This window comes from Canis aureus, chromosome 24 (assembly GCF_053574225.1).
Source record: "Canis aureus isolate CA01 chromosome 24, VMU_Caureus_v.1.0, whole genome shotgun sequence".
Classification (NCBI taxonomy): domain Eukaryota; kingdom Metazoa; phylum Chordata; class Mammalia; order Carnivora; family Canidae; genus Canis; species Canis aureus.
The window spans coordinates 51,853,929-51,874,064 of record NC_135634.1 but is presented as its reverse complement, the minus strand read 5'-3'; the positions used below and the strand labels follow the sequence as shown (position 1 = coordinate 51,874,064).

General features: G+C 59.3%; 1 protein-coding gene and 1 long non-coding RNA gene across 26 annotated transcripts in view; one reads left to right on the top strand and one right to left on the bottom strand.

Annotated features, from left to right (window-relative positions):
• Positions 1-3,774: 3,774 nt before the first annotated feature.
• Positions 3,775-6,897, bottom strand: LOC144296368 (uncharacterized). Of its 2 annotated transcripts, none has more exons than XR_013363520.1 (2): positions 4,825-6,897; positions 3,775-4,516 (listed from the first exon to the last, which is right to left on the bottom strand). It is a non-coding gene; the product is annotated as an uncharacterized LOC144296368 (long non-coding RNA). The 2 variants fall into 2 exon arrangements; XR_013363521.1 differs by having other exon boundaries at positions 4,831-6,897.
• An 8,391-nt stretch (positions 6,898-15,288) lies between these two features.
• KIF1A (kinesin family member 1A) overlaps positions 15,289-20,136 on the top strand; it is an 88,925-nt gene continuing 84,077 nt past the window's right edge. For all 24 annotated transcript variants that reach the window (XM_077869541.1, XM_077869540.1, XM_077869539.1 and 21 more), the window contains exon 1: positions 15,289-15,420. The gene's annotated coding sequence lies outside the window, so the exon portion shown is untranslated. The remainder of the gene's footprint in view (positions 15,421-20,136) is intronic.

Genomic DNA, 20,136 nt, shown 5'->3' with positions numbered 1-20,136 from the left:
AGCCCGTCCGGAGACAGATTTGCCCAAGATGTCCAAACCGTCAGGCCCAAGGTGTCCAAACCGTCTCTTCGAAGAGGGCTTGTCCGGGCTGGGGTTCCTGCGAGGCCGCGGCGCCCCCCGTGTTACTGCCCGACCCCGGGGTCCCGGGATCGAGTCCCACGTCGGGGTCCCTGCAGGGAGCCTGCTTCTCCCTCTGCCTTTCCCCCTGCTCACGTGCTCACTTTCTCTCTCTCTCTCTCTCTTAAATAAATAAATAAAATTAAAAAGGGAAAAAAAAGAACCTAGGCCTTGGCCCGTGAAGGCTGTACTGCCAGGGCTCAGCGTGCGCCCTCCGTGGGCTTCCCCAAGCGTATTCCTCTGTCCCCACGGCCCGAAGCTCCAGCCCACACGGGCCGCCTTCCTGCCCTCCCAGTTCTGTTTTTGTCTTTTATACGTTTCGCCCCAGAACCTGGAGCAGGTGGGGCCGGGCGCTTCCTGCCGCGGGGCACTGGGCGTGCAGGTCAGGCTGCGCCTCCGTGCGTGATGCTGAGCGGAGGCGGTTGTCGTGACGGCCGGTCACCCCTTCTTTCCCTCCGCGTCGAAGAGGGCAGGAGGGGAGCCCCGGACAGGTGAATGGAACGGCTGTTGATGTCATTTGAACCAGGGCATGTGCTGCATAAAGGGTCCCGGGTCTTCTGGCCCAAAGCGGGGAAGGGAGCCCCACGGGGAGAGGCGACTACCCAGGGCCCCCGAGTGAGGGGCAGCTGCAGGATGGAGGCCAGCTCTCCACTGGCCTTAGCGGGTGGCCCCCTGCCCCGGCCACCTGGCCGGCCTCTGCTCCCTGAATCTCTCTCTCCTGCAACCCTGGCCCCGACTTCCTGTCCCTGTGCCTCTGGGCGGAGGGGATGGGGCACGAGGGCACAGGGCAGAGACCAAAAGCCCAGGTGGGAAGTGGGGTCCTGGGCATTCTAGAGCCCGGGGTAGCCAGCGGGCCCTCGGTGTGCCCCGTCCCCGTCCTTCACAGCCCTTAACTGAGCCGGTCTCTGACTCCCCTGGAGGACAGTCTGCTGTTACTCTCTGTTTACAGATGAGGGAACTGAGGCACGGAGCGGGTCACCCGCCTGGACCCACCTACGGGGCCACTGGGCCACTGTGTGCCCTGCCCTCGGCCCCAGGTGGGCGAGCAGAGGAAGAAAGCTTCCGGCCTCCCTGAGGTAGGTGGGCTGCCCGGCCCCAGCTGGGATCGCCCAGGGGGTGGGCAGGTCCTAGGCGCCCGACGGGGGGGGGGGGGGGGGGCTGAGCCAGGCAGAGCCACCCCTGGGGCAGGTGGGGCCTGCTGCGGCTTGTGGCTCACGCTCAGCGCTGCCCTGTCACTCCTGGGTGCGTTCTGGGTCCCACCTCTTTTTCTCCTTGTTCCCAGAATGTGGCTCAGACCCCGAGGTCGCTAGGGTCCCCTTCTGGGCTGACCTGGCCGAGGGCCTTGCTCCCTCAGGGCCCGGGAGGCCCCGCGTCCCCCCAGCCCTTGCACCTGGGTGGGGCAGGGTGCTTGCAGGGCCCCCAGGAGGCCTGAGTCCTTGGGGAAACCGAGGCTCAGGGCGGTCACCTCCCTCTGGCTCCTGGTGAAGTTTGGCCCCGTCCCCGTCCCCGTCCGCGTCCCCGGCACTTGCGCTGGCCTCCTGGCTCCCTCACGCATCCTCTCGAATAACCAATGAGAGAGAAACTGATCCCCAAACTCCTTCCTCCAAGGTCAGTCCCTCTTCTGCCAAGATCTAAGAAAAGATTTAATCGCAGCCACTTCCGCCGCCAGCTGCAGTCTTGCGGTGTCACCTCCTGCCCTCCGCGTGCCGCCTTTCCCGGGCTGGGGCCGATCACTCTGTATGAGCCCATACACCCGCGGGGTAGGAAACGGGCAGGAGGTTTGTTCACACCTGAGCGGAATAGAAGCCAGACCCCTGTGCAAACGCAGCCGCCTGAGCAGGACGCGGAGGGGGGGTGGGGAGTGGGGGTGGGGGAGGGGGGCTGGCGCACACAGAAATCACCCTGGGGGGGACAGGCGCCTCCATCGCCGTTGGGATTCAGGGCCCTCCTGGGAGGCCCGGGCCGGGGGTTTCTCAGAGCTCCCCAGGGGGCCCTAAATGCAGTCATGAGCTCGGCCCCCCCCAGGGCTGCCCCCGCCCCCGGGGATCACGGCAGTCAGGGCTCAGGGGACAATCAGCTCGGCTGGTCTGGGCAGATAGGGGTTGCAGCGGGGTACCCGTGGCCACTCGGGGTCCTCGGGAGCGCAGGAAGCTTCCTCAGGCTCCGAGGAGCGTGTGGAGCCCGCTGGCCTGGGCCGCCCCCGACGGCCACCAACCACAGCACCGTGAGTTCTCAGGGTTCACAGCGAGGGTGGCTGGGGTGTCTGCGAAGTCACACAGGCTTCCGCGCACCTGCCTCTGTCCCAGGTGCTGAGGGCTACGCCGGCGGAGGCAAGTGTTCGCAGGCGTGGCCGGGTCAAGGCCACTGAGGGTCACGGCTCCTCGTGGGAGGGAGGCCCCGGGGAAGCAGACGCACACGGAGGAGGGGCAGACGACGCTGTGGCCCTGTCGCCTCGCGGGGGCCTTCACGACGGAGGCGGGCGGCCAGCAGCTGGTGTAGTTCCAGACCCGAGAGGCAAGGGCCCCCCGGGGCCTCTGGAGGGACCCTGCCGCCCCCCGATGTCTGCGTCTGAAGCCACCGGCCGGGGCTAGCTGTGTTGCCACCCCAGGAGGCAGCCCCCTGACTCGGGCGTGGCCGCCCTCGGCGCTCAGAGCCCTCACGGTGCCGTTTACGGCCTCCTCCTTCTCTGGCGGTTTTCAAGATTTAGTTATTTATTTTCCAAAACCTCTCAAAGCTCGGGCCTTCTCTCCAATAAACGGCCAGACACGCGGTCGCGTCGGCTGAGCACAGGCGGATACTGCGATGCTGTGGATGCGGGTCCCTGATCTTTCAGCAACGTCAGAAATGCTTCCTCCTGCTGTTTTTTTTTTTTTTAAGATGTTATTTATTTATTCATGAGAGACACAGAGAGGCAGGGACACAGGCAGAGGGAGAAGCAGGCTCCCTGCAGGGAGCCCGATGCGGGACTCGATTCCAGGACCCCAGGGTCACGCCCTGAGCCAGAGGCAGATGCTCAACTGCTGAGCCACCCGGGGATCCCTTTTTTTTTTGCTTTTTGACCTTTAACTCTGCTGCTGGTTGATGTTGTCACATTCAAGTTCCAGATTTTTTTATACGATATTCATTCATTCATTCATTCATTCATTCATTCATTCATTCACGGGAGACACAGAGAGAGGCAGGGACACAGGCAGAGGGAGAAGCAGGCTCCCTTCAGGGAGCCCGATGTGGGACTCGATCCCGGGACCCCAGGGTCACGCCCCGGGCCAATGTCAGGCACTAAACCCCTGAGCCACCCGGGGATCCCCTGAATTCCAGATTTTGACGTGGCACCTCTGCTGGGCTTGTCCTTCACGGCTTCTGGATTCTTCGTGCTCCAGAAAAATTTTCCACCCTCACCACCTGGTCACTGGCCCAGAGCCCTGCTTCCTAACACCGTCCTGCTTGGGGATTCAGATTTCGGGAGGACAGTAACATGCAGTCCGGGAGCACCGGGTGAGAAAATCTTGGTGATTAACATTCTCTTGGAAAATTACCCACTTTTCTTAGATTGTCACGTTTTATATAAATATTCAAAGTATTTGTTTCTGTAGCTCTATCTTCTCGTCTTCAAATAACAAATCCTTTTTTTCTTCTAAGTCTAAATTGTGCTTATCATTTTTTTTATTTTTTTTATTTTTATTTTTTTTTGTTTTTTTTTTTTTGCTTATCATTTTTTAAAAAAGATTTTTATTTATTTATCTGAGAGAGGGAGAGCACAGAGGGTGAGAGCACAGACTCCCCGCTGAGCAGCGAGCCCGACGCGGGACTGGATCCCAGGACCCCGAGATCACGACCTGAGCTGAAGGCAGATACCCCCCCACCCCCTGCCTTATTTCTTAAACTGTAAGTGATGGATTTATGTTGGGGCGTTCTCTCTCAGTAGAGCGTTTGCTGTGACCCCATTTTCCCTACTGGGGGTTCAGTCATGAGGCCTCTGCACCCCCCTGGTGGTGATAGAGACCGTCTCCTTCATCTCCAACTAGAGTGCGGCTTCACCTTTACTTCCTCCTTTAACCAAATACATTTTTAATTTCCAAGGTGCTGAGCGTTTTGTCCTTGGGGCGACGCTCTGCTTTCTGTTACCTTGGACTCCGAAGATGATCTGTGGGATTTCTTTTTTGAATAATTTACTGATATTGGGGGGGGTAGGGCTCAAGGCCTGATAACGATTATGTCAATGTTCCCGGGCTTTGGTGAGGGTCCGGCACGTATGGGAGGTCCCCCCAGGAACCTCGCTGGCGCACCAAGGTGGGTAGCACAGAGCCCACGCCGCGCATCCACTTCAGGTGGGCAGGGCCAAGGGCCACGGTTGGAGGGCGAACCCTCAGCTGCTCAAGGATGCTCGTGGTCCTGGAGGCTGTAGGGTGGGGGCCATACTGGAGCCTGGAGTCCTCCATGGAGCGACCAAAGCCGTCCGCAGCCATGGCAATCCACGAGGGGTGCTCTGAAGGGGGGCGCCAGGGAAACCCACCTGCACCTGCACCTGCACCCTGCCCTCTCCTCCCGCCTTCCGATCTCCCGCTGGACCCTCCCATGGGTGGGAACCAACCCACAACCCAGAGAGGTCAGAGGCTGACCAGGGAAGAGGGGCCAGACCCTCAGGGAGTCCACCCTGCAGACCCCGGGCCCTGCTAGAGGGGGGATGTCTACGCCCCCCGCGCCCGCCTTCACCGTAAGTCCTTGAGGAAGCACGTGTCTTCAGGTGTCAGCCCTGGGCTGCGTCTAGCCACCTGCTGCACATCCTCCGCACGTGGAACCCCCAGGCCGCCTCTAGTCCCCAGCCTGTTCCCCCAGACTCATGTGCAGGCGGACAGCAGACTCCATCCCGCTGTTACTGCGGATGAACGCTCAGTCTGCTCCTGCCCATCCTAACCCGGCTTAGGGTGGGCAGTGGGAGCGACCCTAACAAACAGCACCCCAAGGATACAGAGAGGGACAGCCCTTCCCACACCCAGACCCAGCTCAGAACTTGTGGGGTGGCTGTGAATGCACAGAGGAGGGAAAACCATGGAGCGGGGGGTCCGGAGGGGACTCTGGTTGACCTTGAAGGACCCAGCGACTTCCTTCTGGTCTGGTCCCAGAGAGAGCCCCCGGGAGCCGCTGCTCGGTGGACACGGCCCCCCACATGGGCTCTGGCCGCAGCCCAGCCTCCCAGCTGCCAGCGGCTGCCAGCCAGACACTGAGTCAGCACCTGGCGGGCGGGCAGAGCCAGCAGAGCCGTCCACACGCAGTGCAGATCCCCGCTGGGCCCCCCGGCCAGAAGCTCAGAGGCCCAATTCCGTTGGGGCCTTGCCACTTCCCCACCGCACCCTGCTCTGTCCCACCCGCGGTTCCAGGTTCCCGCGCCTGAGACCCAGTGATGCCTCTGTCCTGAGGTCACATCGATCCTTCATCAGGTGGCATGCGACGTCGGTCCTACCTCCTGGGTGATTCAGCAGCGAAACGGGACTAGGCATTGCTACGGCGCAGGCGTGTCCTTACAAATACAGATCCCTGGGCCTCATCCCAGGCCTCGGGCCCTCCGGGGGTGGGTGGGGGGGCTGGGTGCTGCTAACCAGAGCTTCCACGCAGTAAAGCCTGGACTGGGCGCCAGAACCTGCTTCCCACCCTCCCCCAGGGGCTGCCTCACGGCCGTGGCTCTGGCCCCTGAGAAGTTCCTGGAATCCTGGAGAGAGTTTCAGCCAAGGGGCCGACTGGGACCCTGGACCCCCGGGGCATTTGCAAGTCTCCTCACCTCGGTTTCCTCGTGGGCAAAATGGGGTTGATAATTGTGCTTCCCTGTGCAAGGGAGCATGAGCGAACCGAGCTCAGATATTTAAAAGTAAGCAGCGTGCGAATGCTGCACCCTGATGCAGGGGCTGGGAGCGCCTGGGTTCCTGGTGCGGGCCCGAGCTCTGCGCCTGCCGCCCCGCTGTGTTCCCACACGCCAGCCTCGGCTGCCCGCCCGTCCCCCAGGTGGACAGTCCCAGGCCCCAGGACTCGGTCTGTGGTCACTGCACACGCTGGGCCAGGGCCGGCCCTCGTGGGCCTCCTTCCACTGCACCCAGGCCAGCGGCTGCTGCTCAGTCACCACCGCATCTCCGCCCGCAGGGTGGCCCAGGTTCCCGAATGCGCTGCACGCGGCCGGCCTGCCAGCCTGGGGGGTCTGCGCCCAGACAGCCTGCTGCTCGCTGCTGTTGGCTCCGTGTCGCTTGTCCCCAAACGCAAACGAGGGCATTGTCCCCACTTTAAACACGAGGACCTGAGACTCGTAGGGGATGGGACAGATGAGAAGTCAGGCCCCAGTGTTCCATCCGGTGGTGAAGGCAGGAAGGCTGCACGGAGGAGGCGGCGTCCTAGGGCTTTGGAGGGCTTTGGAGGGCTTTGGAGGGAGGGCGGGCGCCCTGGGCTGTAAGGAAAGGCTACAGGAGCTCAGGAGAAGGTGCGGCCGGCAGAGTGGGCAAGGCCGGCAGGGGCGCGGCTGGGCAGGCGCCCGGAGGGAACAGCCGAGGCCCAGGGGGCAGGGGAGCCCGGGGCCACGGGCCGCAGGTGCAGGTCGGGGAATCTGAGGCCACCCCGGGCCGGACCCGCAGGAGCCAGCGAGCGAAGCTGGGCGGGGAAGGGTCCTGCCGGGCCGGCGGGCTCCCGCGCTGCCTCGGAGCAAGGCCTCTTTCCCAGCCTGGCCTCAGTTTCCCTCCCGCGCCCCCGCGCCCGGGAGCCCCGCCCAGCGCAGCCCAGCCCAGCGGCCCGGGCATGCGCACACGGGTCCACCGCTGCGCCGCCTCGGAGGCCACGCCCCGCGTTGCCATGGCAGCCGCGTCCCCCCGCGGCGCGCGGAGCGGCCTCGCGGCGGGGGTTGCCGGGGCAACGGGGGCGGGGCCTCAGGGGGCGGGGCTTGTGTCTCCGCCCCGGGCTGGCGGCGGACCGCGGGGGGTCTGGGGGCGCGGGCCGGGGTTCGAGGCCTGCAGCATCTCCCGACCTGCGCCTTCCCCCCAGACGCCACCCCTGAGCCCGGGGCTCCCATGTGGGCGGTGGCAGCTGCCCCAGCACTGCCCGGTTGTCACTTCTTTTCAGGAAACCTGTCCTGTCCCTTTGCCTATTTTTTATTATTATTACTATTATTATTATTCTCTGGTGTTCTGCGAGTTTGGTTTTATTTTTCCTATTGGGGATCATGTTGATTTCTCACTGAGCGTTTCTATCTGCAGTTCTGGAATATTCTTTTTTTTTTTTTTTTTTAAAGATTTTATTTATTTATTCATGATAGTCACAGAGAGAGAGAGAGAGAGGCAGAGACACAGGCAGAGGGAGAAGCAGGCTCCATGCACCGGGAGCCCGATGTGGGATTCGATCCCGGGTCTCCAGGATCGCGCCCTGGGCCAAAGGCAGGCGCCAAACCGCTGCGCCACCCAGGGATCCCTTTTTTTTTTTTTTTTTTGTTCTGGAAAATTCTAAGCCAATATTTATTCAAATACTGTTTCAATGTCCATCCCTCCTCCCGGAATTTCACGCGTCTTTCCCAAGCACAGGCCACAGGCTTCCCCCTGGCTTCCCGCCTCCCCCCGGGACCCCACCGCCCCTCCTGGGCTTTTCTGCTGTATGCTGACCTCACCTAGACCTCCCTCCCGAACCCCAGCCGGGAGCCTTGTGGCTTGCTTTCTTTTTTCCATCTTTGCTCAGACCCGGGGACACGGCAGGTGTCATCCTGGTGCTCCCAGAGCTCTCCCAACTGACCGGAACCTCCTTCTTCACTTTATTCTCCAGGTCCCCTCTGCACCTGCCAAACTGCTGTCCAGACATCACAATCCCTGCTCATCCCAAGTGGCTTGACTTGGCTGCAGCCAACACCACCGTTTTGAATTTCCTCCTGGCTGGTGGCACTTAGCTGGTGTATCTTTTTTGTTTGCAAGCTTGATTTTGTGGATTTTGAATTTTGTGATATATTTTTCCACAATTTATTTTTATTAAGTTAAACCATTTGAAATTACCATTTTTTGTAGGTCAAAAATAGTTGAACGTTGGCAATTTCATGACTTAACCTAACATTTGGAGTGGCTGGGGGGGAGGGGGCTCTTCCCAGATTCTTTAGCCGTACAAAAGTCTACAGCTCTGATAGGATTTAAACTTTTAAAATTTTTATTAAAACAGTTTTTTCAAAGATTTTATTTATTTATTCATGAGAGACACATAGAGAGAGGCAGAGAAACAGGCAGAGGGATAAGCAGGCTCCATGCAGGGAGCCCGACGTGGGACTCAATCCCAGGTCTCCAGGATCACACCCCGGGCCCAAGGAGGCGTTAAACCACTGAGCCACCTGGGCTGCCCAAAATTTTTAAATTTTTAATGTAGTATTTACCATGTTGTAAATTCAGAATGGTACAAAAAGAAAGCATAAAAATGAAAATGGGTCTTAATTTCTGCTCTTAGAGCCATTGAAACAAAAACATATACCTATATAGGATTAGAAAATTCAAACTGTACATAAAGAAAGACTATATGTATTTTTTTAATAGTGAAGGCATCCCCAGTCTTGGCAAACATGGTGTCCATTTATTCTGTGCTTCCTTTCAGGAAAACAAAGGCAGGGGTAGCTATTATGCACACTCCTCTGTGCCTCTTTTAAATAATTTAACAAACATCCTGGTGATCTTTGCACATCAGCACATAAGTTTTGAGACTCATTGATTTTAGCAGCTTCAGAAAAATCCCCCCCTGGGGAGGCCTGGGTGGCTCAGTCAGTGAAGCGTCTGCCTTCAGCTCAGGTCACGATCCGGGGTCCTGGGATGAGTCCCGAACCTGGCTCTCAGCTCAGCTGGGAGCCTGCTTCTCCTTCTCCCTCTGCCTGCCGCTTTGCTTACTTGTGCTCTCTCTGTCAAATAAGTAAATAAAACCTTAAAAAGAAAAGGGAAATCTCTCCCGTATATACCCCCAGTTCATCCAACCAGTGCTCATGGGGGAACACCTGGATGATCTCCAGGTTTTGGGCCAAAGTTTTGTGTGTAGAAACCACAAGCAAACGGGTAGCCAGCGGGCTTCCTGGATCAAGGAGGGGAGCACTCTGGGGGCACGTGGCTGCCTCAGTTGGTAGAGCACGCAACTCTTGGTCTCAGGGGGTGAACTTGGGCCCCGCATTAAAGACAATAGAAGCGGGGATCCCCGGGTGGCTCAGCGGTTTAACACCTGCCTTCAGCTCAGGCCGTGATCCTGGGGTCCTGGGATCGAGTCCCACGTTGGGCTCCCGGCATGGACCCTGCTTCTCCCTCTGCCTGTGTCTCTGCCCCCCCCCCCTCTCTCTCTCTGTGTGTCTCATGAATAAATAAGTCTTTAAACAAACAAACAAAAACAAACGATAGAAGCACTTTAAATGTGGAAACATTTTGACAAACCGCCCTGCAGAAAAGGAGTGCTTCTTGTCCTGGCCATTGCCACATCCTTTCCCCACAGCCCCGTCTCACTGGATATCACCACACACTCACATTTTTGACAATCTGATAAGTCAAAAAACAAACAAACAAAAAAAACAACCCTCACTATTTCACTCTGCATTCTTTTAACTGTGATGACCTTTGCTTATTGACCCATTGTCCTTCTGTAAATTGTCCCTACATAGTATCTGGCCACTTCTCTGGTGGTCACTTGTATTTTTTGCTATTAGTTCACAAAGGCTTTTTTAGTTTTAGGAAATTCCCTTCATCTTCATATGTTCTGAAATATGTGTTAGCATGGAGTCTTTCAATTTCATTTATAATGTTGAGGCCACAAAGATGTTTGGTTTTCATATGGCCTATTGGGCTTCTTTGGTGCTTTCAGGCTGCGTGTCCTGATTTCTCCACCCCAAGATACTATATCCAATCACACTTCATTTTACTTTCCTAAAGTTTCTTTCTTTCTTTTTTTTTAATTTGTTTTTTACAATTAAATGTTAACTCCAACAGAAATTTCTCTTGATAATGTGTCCAGTGATAGCCAACTCTATGGATCTCCCATGGTGGCCTATGCCAGTTACGAAGTCATGTATTTTCCCCAAATTATTTGAAATGATACCATAAACATTGGATCTATTTCTTTTAAGACTTAGAATTTTAGAATTTCATAACATGTTTTAACATCTAATAGGGCAGACCTCCCCATTCGTCTCCTTTTAAACAAATTTCCTGATGAGTCTTACATGTTTGTTTTTCTTTTTTTTTTTTTTTTAAGATTTTATTTATTTATTCACAAGAGACAGAGAGAGAGAGAGGCAGAGACACAGGCAGAGGGAGAAGCAGGCTCATGCAGGGAGCCCAACGTGGGACTCGATCCCGGGACCCTGGGATCACGCCCTGGGCTGAGGGCAGGCGCTCAACCACTGAGTCGCCCAAGGATCCCCGCAGGTTTGTTTTTCCATGTGAACTTTTACTGCTATTTTAATTCAGACTACATCAAATGTATACTTTTAATTTAGTGAAAACTGTACTTTTTACAATATCGCCTTTGTATTAACTTACCTTTTTTCAGTGGATTTTTAGTTTTTCTATAGAATTTCCTTACACATGAGAAATTTGCACATTTCTTATTGTTTCTGGGTGTTTATGTTTCTTAGTGCTATTGTGCTCAGACTCCTGCATTATAGGCTCCAACTGTTCCCTCTGCTTTACAGAAACTGCTGTCCTCTCAGTGATGGTGCTTCCTGCGCACCCCTAACCCACTGCTTCCTGTGGCTCTTCACTCATCCCCCAGGTTTCCTAGGTAGACAATGACCTTATCCGCAAACAATGCTCATTTTGTTTCCTCCTTTCCAATATCTTTACCTTTCTTTCTCTCATTTGTCATTACTTCTGCATGGAACGGAGGTGACTGTGCATATCGCTCGTTGTCACGGGAGTCCTCTTGTGGTTCCTCCATGTGGCACATGGTCCACACAGGGCTCAGCGCGCGCCCAGCCCTGCTCTCCGCATGTCACCTGTGAGGTCCGTACTGCTCTTATCTCGCCTGAGGACCTGCGACAGACAAAGGGAGTGAATGAACTTGCCGGGAGTCGCACAGCCGATGGAGAGCGAAGCCCACAAGAATCAGAGTGTGGGTTGGAAGAAAATAGGGTGCAGGTGCAGGGCTACAACGTGAAGGATCTGGTTGTTGGCCCAGTCTCCTTGCTGGGGGGAGGGGCTGAATTCCACCTCATCATGGGAATGGGGAGTCAGGGAGTACATGACCAGAAAGGGTCGCAGAGGACAGAAGGACCAGCGTGCCGCTGCTAGGCATCCCAAAGTCAGAAAAATCTTAAGACTGAGAGGAGAAAATATTTGAAAAGCAATGGAGGTTAATTTTCCAAAATGAAAAAAAATAAACAACCTCAGAATGTAAGGCTCACAGGAAAATTCACCCCTTTAGAAAGTTCTAGAAGCATCTTTAAAGAAAGAACATGGAACGAGATCCCAGTGGACATGGGAGTTCTCAACAGCATACAAGACCGTGAAGTAAGTGTTTTTTTAAAAAATTGAAAGAAACAAACATTGCATCTAGGATTTTATATCCAGCCAAGTGGAAAATATAGTAAAAGTAATCTCAGGAATCTAAGAGAGCTCAGAATGTTTTTCACCCCAAAATCCACATTAAAAATTCTTTGTATTTCATAAACAACAGAAATGCAGGCGCAGCTTCAAGAAGCATGGAAAACAAGGATGATCAAGGTCCTTGGAATGAGTATTAATAATTTTAAACAAAAACAAGGACCAAAGAAAAGAAAAAGTATATCCACAATAACTCAGAACTATAATCCTAGACAACATCAGTGCCTGGGAGTAAAGAATACGTGGCCAGGCTGGAGAACTCGAATGTTAGGGAGGATGCATAATTACAGAGGGTACATAGGTTACGTGAAAACAGTATTAAATTCAAGGCAATTGCCATAAGAATAAAAATATGAATGAGGATAAACCAGCAGAAGAAGATTCACTATACTCAGTGCGAAATAGAAAAAAGTAAATACAGTAAATAAAATTTTGAATACGATGGCAAAACTCAGTCTCAATTTAACAGTAATTACTATAAATGTAAGTGGATTAAATTCCAATTAAAAGGAAGAAACCGGGCAGCCTGGGTAGCTCAGCAGTTGAGCACCTGCCTTCGGCCCAGGGCCTGATCCTAGAGACCCGGGATCGAGTCCCAGATCGGGCTCCCTGCATGGAGCCTGCTTGTGTCTCTGCCTCTCTGTCTCTCTGTTTCTCATGAATAAATAAATAAAATCTTAAAAAACAAAAAAGAGGTACAAACTGATTAGATTTAAAAATTCTAACAATGGGTAGCTTAAAAGAGAAACACTTAAAAAAAGATACGGAAAGTTTAGAATAAAAAGTTGGCAAAAGACATACCAGGCAAATATGAACTAAAGAAAACTGGATTGACATCTTAATATGTGACTCTCAGATTTAATACAAAAAAACCCCAAAAAACAAAAACAAAAACAAAAACAAGAAGAGAGGACATCCCATGCATACTGGTGAAATGGGCCACGGAATGATAATGCACACCCATCAGAATTATTGAATACTTAAGAATTTGCCTTAATGCCCGTCATGCAGCATCTGCCAGATTTCAACAATTGTAACAGGAGATTTTAATTTTAAAAATAATAATTTAATAGCTCAAGCGGACAAAAGCCTAGCAGAAATCTCCAAATCCGGATCAACGTAATTAATAATCTTGAACTATTAAATGTACACAGAACTCTATACCCGTCAAGCAGAGAAATGCAGCCTCTTTGAGCGCATGTGGAGTATTCACAGATAGAGACCATGTGTTAGGACCTAAAGAAGCCTTAATAAATTTCTGAGGCGAATTCCCTGCCCTCTGGGCTGCTATGTTGGGTTTGTGCTTCCAGGTCCCCTTTACCCCATGTGTGAAGAGAGCACCCTAAATGGACCTGTCAGTGGGTGCCCCTCCACCCAGCTGCCTCTTGGGCCCAGCCAGAGGGAGCACTCCCAGATCCAGTGAGGCGGGAGCGTGAGGTCTGATCCCTCCGGTGGGTGCTGGGGCTGGCTGCATCCTCCCTGAGGCCTCTGCCCCTACCCGCAGCCGCTCCCTCTCCCCCCCACCTCCCTGCATCAGGCGACAATGTCAGCGCAGTGTCCCTCGGTCCTGTGGTTTCCCCCGCTCCTACCTACACGTTTGTAAACAGCCTCTTTATCAAACACTCCTCAAATTACCCGGTTGGAGTGTGCCATCCACTTCCTGCCAGGATCCTGACTCGACACAGACTTTGTTCTCAGACAATAATGCAATTAAATTGGAAAGTGGTAACAAAAATTGATAATAAAGAAAAATACTGAAGCAGGCAAGCAAGCAAGCAGGAAACACTATTGGAGAGTAAATAACGTTACGAAGTAAGGCAGGGGTTTGTAACCTATGAGGTTAAAAGGAGATCATCAGGGACGATAAGAAATATTTAGATCTGAATGATAATGAAAACATCCTCTGTCCCAATTTGTGAGGCCCAGTAAGGCAGTGCTGGAGAGGGAATTTTGCAGTTTAAATATATCCACCAGAAAATTAAATAGTTCAAAAATAAATGAGCCTAAGCACTTAGCTCAAAGCGGAGCAGCATATCAGATTCCAAGAATCAGGAAGGAAAGAAATAATAGACAAGTGCAGGGATAAGGGAAATAGAGGGAAAGATGAGACGACGAACAAAACTAAAAGTTGGTCCTTTGGAAATATCTAAAAAACATTAAAACAGAGAAAAATGCAAATAAACAAAGTACGGAATAAAAAGGAGCAATAACTAGAGACGCGATTGATAAAGAAACGAATACACGCTGGTGATTTTGAAAGCTGGATGACATGGATTCCTAGAAACATGTAAAATTTGGCTCAAGAACTAGAGAACTCGACTAGATCAATAAATACGATGAAAATGGAAATGATGAAGCCCCCCCCCCTCCTTAGTTTTATTGTTTCTACCCAAAGTTTGGAAAAGCAATAATTTCTCTTTTACGCAGGTGGTTGCAGGAAATAGAAAAAGGGAAATTGTCCGGCGGGGCCGGGGGTGGGGGTGGGGGTGGGAGGGCTTGGGGGACAAGGGTGGGAGGGTGTGTCCTGCGCAGGGTGCATGTGTGTCTGCGTCCTTGTCGCCTTGGGGGCACATGCCCCAGGGATGCTGCACATGGAGGTGAAGCCCCCTCCCTCCTCGTCGTGTGAGGATTAGGCCAGTGACTAAATAAGGCCCCAGGGGCAGCGCCCGGCACCTGCTGGGCGCTGGGGGAGGCGGAGCCGCGAGCGCGCAGAGGACAGGGGCTGGGCTGGAACCGGACCTGGGCGCCCCGCTTTCTCGGTGGCATGACGTCACCGCACCCACCGCAGTTCGGGTGGGTGAGCGGGCCGGGGGCTTCCTCGACGTCCCCCGGGGCGGACGGAGCTCCCTGGCAACGGAGATGCCAGTCGGCCCGGGGCCCCGGACAGCCTCTGCGGAGGCCGAGAAGGCGGGTTTGCCGCGCGGGCCGGGGGCAGCGTGTCTCCGGGGACCAGGCTGCGGGCGGGCAGGACCCGGGGCCGCCGGGGGCGCGGGGGGGTCTCCGCCCAGGGCATGCCGGGAGGGAGCAGAGGCGGAGGCCGCGCGGGTTGCATCATCCCTGCGGGAGGAGCTGGGGATGCTCGGTCCCTCTAGCGCTCGGACCCAGACTCTCCGCGCGCCGTTGAAAATTCACCTGTTACACCCAGATCGGGGCCCCCCGCCCCCCGCTGCGGGAGCCCGCGGGCTTTGTCCCCCGCGCCCGGGCGCTTGTGCCGCGGGCCTCCCGGGGCTTGTGTGCGGGGGGCGGGGGGCAGGTGGGGGGCGCCGCCAGAGGGGTCGGGGGAGGCCGGCGCGGGGTCCCCGCGGGCGCGGGTGGGCGGGGGTCCGGGCCCCCCAGGGCGCGCGGGGCTGCGCGTGGACGGGCCCGCGCGCGCGCCGAGGTCAGCTCCCCGGCCCCGGCGCCCCAGCTCGCCGGCCGCGGCGTCGGCGGTGATGTCACGGCTCAGCCCCGGCCCCCCGCCCCCGCCCCCTCCCCGTCCCCGAGGCGGCCGCGCGCCCGTCCCTCTCCCCGCGCGACGAACCAGCTGGCGGCTGGGGCTCGGGCGCCGCTTGCAGCCAACCAGCGCGGCGGGAGGGGCGCGGGGCGGGCCGGGCCGGGGGCGCGCAGCCCGTCACGCGGTGCCGCCGTCACAGCGCCCAGCGAGCCCCGGAGCCGCCGCCGCCGCAGCTCCGCGCTCGGGGACCCGCGCCCCGGCCAGTGCCCATGCGGGGCCGCCGCCAGTGACGCCGGAGAGGTAAGGGCCGCCCGCGCCGCGCCGCGCCCGCGCCCGCCCCCGCGCCCGCACCGGCCCCCGCGCCCGCGCCCGCACCTGCAGCGGCTCCGCGGCGGCCCCCGTGCGGAGCTCCCGGCCGGAGCGCGTCCTTGTCGCCGCCGAGGTGCGGGCGCGGGCGCGCGGCCCCTTCCCCCGTTTCCTCCCCGCTTCCTCCCCGTTTCCTCCCTCGTTCCTCCCCCGTCCCCGAGGAGAACAATGGGGCAAATTCAGGGGTGTCCCCTGCGTCCCCGGCCCCGCGGGCCCCCGGGAAGGGCCGCGTCGCTGCGGCGCCGGCTCCCAGGGTCGCCGCCGGGGGCCTCTCCGGAGCCCCCTGCCCGGCTGCCGCGCCGCGGTCCTTCCCGGGGCCGGGGGGGCGGGCTAGGGCGCGGGGGGAGGGCGGTGCTGGGCCCGGGCGGCGCGGGCGGGGCGCGCGGGGGCTGCGGCGCGAGGCCGGCGGGGTGCGCACGGCGGGGACGGGCCTGCGGCGTCCCCCCGCGTCCCCGTGCGCGGGCTCAGGGCGGGCTGTCGGCGGCCGGGCCCGCGTCTACGCAGCCAGCGCCCGTAGCAGGTGCGGCCCGCGGCGGCGCGGAGACCCCGCCTCGCCCTGGAGGCTGCGGCTCGCGGGTCCCCCCGAGGGCGGCGGCGGGTCCGCGGGGCGGGGGCGGGGAGGGGCGGGGAGGGGCGGGGAGGGGCGGGGAGGGCGCGCGGGGAATGCCAAGTCATGGGGCCTGCCGGGCGCGGGCCCGAGGCGCGCCCGCGGCCGCACAGCCCGGACCTTCCCCGACGGGCGGCGCTGCAGGCTGGAGGCCGGGCCGGGGCTGCGCTGCGGGTGCGAGGCCGCCGCCCGAGGTCGCGCCCGAGGCCGCCGGGACGGCGCGCACAGCCCCGCGCGGCACCGCTCCAGCCGCCCGCCGGCGGGGTCCGCGGGCCGGGGGGCACCTGCGGCGGCCATCTTGCAGGTGTGGTTGGCCGCGCGGCCCCGCGGGACAGGTGCGCAGCAGGTGCGGCGAGGGATGCTCCGCGGGCGGGCGGGGCTGCGGCGGACGCGGAGGGGGGCGGGGCGGGCGGGTCCGCAGAGGGCGCCGCGGGGCGCAGCCCGGCCCGCCCCGCGCCAGGCCCCCCGCAGGCGGCGGCCCCCCAGCCCGAGCCTCGGCGGGTGCGGAGGGAGGGCCCGCTGGACGCCCGCACACCGCCCTGCGCGCCGCCACCCGCAGCCCCGAGGGCAGAGCCACCCTCCCCCTGCCTGTCCCCCTCCGGGGCTCCCCGGGGCGGCCTCCGCGGACCCGGCCGCCGAGTCCCGTGAAGCAGAGCGAGGGAGGCCTCCGTGGGTCCCGTGGGGGTGAGATGGGAGGGGGACGGGGCTGGGGGACAGAGATGGGGGCGGCGTGGCTTTGGGGGGCCGGGGAGGCGGCCCAGCGTGCACAGGCCGGGCGGGAGAGCTGGGCGTGGCCGGGAGAGGGGGTGCTCGGAGGGTCCCGGCGCCCCGGTTGGGGGCTGGGGGCCCACCAGCTTCGGGATCCACGCCCTGGCCCTTGGGAATCAGGACGCCGCCCTTCTCGCCACAGACCCCATACCTCTAAGAGCGGGGGGCGCACGGAGCAGCCACCCCTCGGCGGAGGGGGCGGGCGGGGGCGCTCAGCGCCTGGCTGCCCCCCTGCCCAGTCCCGAGGGCTCCCAGAGGACTGGGCCCCACCCGCGGTCACCCCATCGGGCGAGCATCTCAGGGCTCAGATGCTCGCTTGGGGCTGGACCACACCCGCCCCGCCCCGCCCCTGCAGCTTGGCTGGGGTGCCCAGCGCGGGTCTGCCCGTGAGCCGAGGGGCCCCCCACAGCAGGGCCGGGGCAGCGGGCAGGGCAAGGGGCGGGCGTGTAGGCGTGTGATCCGGTCCTCCTGGACCGTGAGGGGCCCGGCTCTGGGCGCCCCAGCCCCAGGCCTCGGACTCCGTGTGGGGCGCCCGAGGGGTGCAGGCCCTACTGAGCCCCAGCCTCCCCCGAAGCCCCCGGCCCCTCCGCAGCCCTTCCGGGGGCCTCTGTGGCCATGCCCCCACCCCCGGCCAGCTTCCCCCCTGCTTCCGGAACGTGAGCCCCTCAGGAGCCGGAGGCCTCCCTGGGGTGGATGGGGATTGACCTGCACCCGGGACTTAATCCCCTAATCCCGGCCTGCAGTCCCCGCCCACCCTCCCCCAGAAGCCAGAAGCCAAGGGGGGAAGCGCCCCGCTGCTAGGTCTTGGGCTCCTGGAGCAGGGGGGGACTAGCCAGGACACCCCAACCCCCTGCCAGGCCTCCCGCCTCCTACACGGTCACACGCGCACCCGTACACGCTTACACTCCCAGGCTCACACACTCGTCTGCGCATTCACACGTGTGCACTCACACCCACTCACACGCACACCCAGCCTCACCCTCTCACACGTTCGCACTGTTCCACAAGCAGCCTCACACCCCCACACTCGTAGAATCTCCCCCCCACAGCCCTCCCCACATACCCTCGTGGCTTCACGTACTCACACACTCACGTACTGCCTCTCACACACACACACACACACACACACACACACGCAGCCCTCACTCTCTGGAACATTCCGCCCAACCTCCACAGGCAGTCCCGGGACGCCCTCAGACGCCACCACCTTGAAGCCTGCTGCAAGCCCCCACTGTAGGTGGTGGGTCCGGGAAGGAAGTGAACATTACCGGGTGCAGACTTGGGAGGCCTCCTGGGGCGCCCGCAAGACCCCAGCCAGCAGGTGGTGCCCCGCATCTCAGCCCTGGAGGCGAAGGCTCCCTAGACCCCAGAGAGGGGTACCCTTCGTGCTTTCTGCCCACCTCTCTGCCGCCACCCACCCCCACCCTGCTCCTTACCCCACCTCACTCCCCCACCCACCCCTCTACCCATCCTCAGCCACCCCCAACCTGCCCCCCACCCCACCTACCTGCACCCTACTACTCCCCAGCCTCTCTCCCCCACCCTACCCCTCTGCCCATCCTCAGCCACCCCCAACCTGCCCCCCACCCCACCTACCTACACCCTACTCCTCCCCAGCCTCTCTCCCCCACCCCACCCCTCTACCCATCCTCAGCCACCCCCAACTTGCCTCCCCTCTACTCCACCTACCTGCACCCTACTCCTCTCCAACCTCTCTCCCTCACCCCACCCCTCTACCTATCCTCATCCTGCCCCCCCACGCCTCTACCCCCATCCCCACTCCTCACCTCGTCACCCCTCCAGCCCTGACCTACTCCCCCCCCACCTCGCAGCTGCTCCCTACCTTACTCCTCTACCCCACATCCCCCCACCCCCACTTCCTCACCCTCACTCTTCCATCTCCCCTACCCAATCCTCTACCCTCACTGCCCCACCCACCACCCCTACCTGCCCCCTCAGACCCCCACCCCGATCCTCATCCTCACCCACCCTAGTCAACACAGGGCCGCACACACCGTAGGTGCCCAGTAAATGCTATTTTCTTGTTGAGCCAGTTGCTGTGGTGCAAGTGGGCCGTTTCCCGTGGACCATTTCCCGCGGGGCGGAGAAGCAGCCACGCTGGCAGGATCAGGCCGTGTCTTCCTGTCTCCCGGTTAGGGCCCAGCGGTTCCGAGGCAGATGCCCCCTCGCTCTGGGCCTCCTACGCGGCTCCTGGAATGCAGCGCTAGGGAAGGGAAGGGGGCGGCCCAGCTGCTCCTGCGACCCCCCTCCCTTGGGTCCGCCCTCAGAGTGGGGCTGGTGGTTCCCAGAAGTGCCTTCAGGGGTGTCAGGAGTCCCGTCCCCGCTCTCCTGTCTCGGCCCTGCAAGTAGAGCTCAGTTTCCTTCCCCAGCTGCCATCAGCTCAGCCAGGATGGTGAAGGGCAGGGCAGGGCATCGGTGCCCGAGGCCTGTGGGTCATGGGGACCCGGCTTCTGGGGGCCGTTGTGGGGCTGGGGCAGCGGGGGGACTCAGCTGCTCTGTGTCATCTGGTCCCCGTTCTTCACCTGCCTCTGAGGCCGGGGCCACAGCATGGCCGTGGGTCCCCGGTGCCCGGCAGGTGCGGGGTGAGCAGGGGTGCAGTCGCCGGGTCCAGACGGGAGGAGGACGCTCAGGCAGGACGTTCCTCAGTAGCCTTCCATTTCCCCGGCTCTCAACCATACTCTCTTTTCTGCCGAGTCCCGTCCTTCCTGGTGACTCGTCGAGCCCACCTCCCTCCCGCCTGCCCGCCGCTCCCCCATCCCCTGCCTGGGGACTCTGTGTGTTGAACCCCGGAGCTGCTCCTTCCTTGGCTCCTGTCTTGTGTGACTTCCTGAGAAGGGTGATGAGCCCTTGCTGTGGTTGTGTCTGCTCTGTCCTTGTGCCGGCTGCGGGGTGTCCCTGCAGCTCCCCGTCCCCATGAACACTCCCCTCTGAGCACGAGGCACCAGCATCACGACCTGCTGCGTCCACCTGCTTATGAGCGACGTCCCCCCCTTTTGCTTTTCTGTTTCCTTCCCAGACTTGCTGTGTTGGTCGTCTTGCCTTGTTCTTGTTTCTTTCTCTCCTGTGTTGTGTCCTATTTTCCGGGCGACTTGGGGCTTCATTTTCGAGTTCCTTTTGGGATCGTGTATTTCAGCACTTGTGTTTCCACGTCTGAGAGCTCCTTCTTCCTCGTCTCTAATGGTTCCCATTTCACAGCATCCTGTTCTTGTTTCAGGGATGTATTGCCTTCTCGAAACATTCTGAGTCTACTCGTG